Below are 781 nucleotides of genomic sequence, written 5' to 3'. Positions count from 1 at the left end.
CCTGGGTTGGGACAAAGCTCATGAATGCTTTTGAAAACGCATAGTATCAGATACCTTTTGTACCTTCTCTGAATACTGTGCAATCCCAACCTTTCTCATATCATAAATGTTCCTTGCAAAATATCTTTGGACCTGCTCGAACTTTTGCAAACCTGCTGAACTAATTGGAGCCTACCCAACTGGGCGAGGCATATTCAAGATATGACTGAACAATCGACTTCTACAGAGTTAGCATAGTTTGCTGTTTGGGGAAAGTCAACAAAAGAGAGAGCTGCAGTTGAGCTGGATCCAACCAAAACCCAAAACCATTTAGTGAACAAAGCACCCTCAAGTATGACAAAAGGCTTCAGAAAAAATGCAATTGTATACCATATCATCCGTATCAGTTAAAAAAGTGTTACAAAGTTAAACATTGCAAAGAGACCTTAATTTTTTCGAGATGAAATTTAGAAACTCAATGGATAACCCAGTAAATACAGTTGTGTGCTTGGCATTTTGTAGCAGAAAAATGCAACAAAGAGGGTAAAAAGGCCAAAAAAACTACCTTCTTGAGATTGCAAGAACTTATATTGCAATATTGTCCTTTTTGTGCATTTTCAAAACCTTTTTTAGTGTTTTCTCAACTTCTTTCTCACATTTCCCGACTGAAAAAAGAAAATCTTTTGACCAAAAGTGGCAACTTTAATTTCGAGGTCCAGTCTTCATGAGCTAAAAAAGCCCTATCAAGCCTCGAGAGAACATTTGTCGTGTAACCCTTTTGTTTCGTCTATCGGTAATGCAT

The sequence above is a fragment of the Tigriopus californicus genome, chromosome 1, assembly GCF_007210705.1.
Source record: "Tigriopus californicus strain San Diego chromosome 1, Tcal_SD_v2.1, whole genome shotgun sequence".
NCBI classification, from domain to species: Eukaryota; Metazoa; Arthropoda; class Copepoda; order Harpacticoida; family Harpacticidae; genus Tigriopus; species Tigriopus californicus.
The sequence above is the reverse complement of the archived record's forward strand: the minus strand, read 5'-3'. Positions refer to the sequence as shown.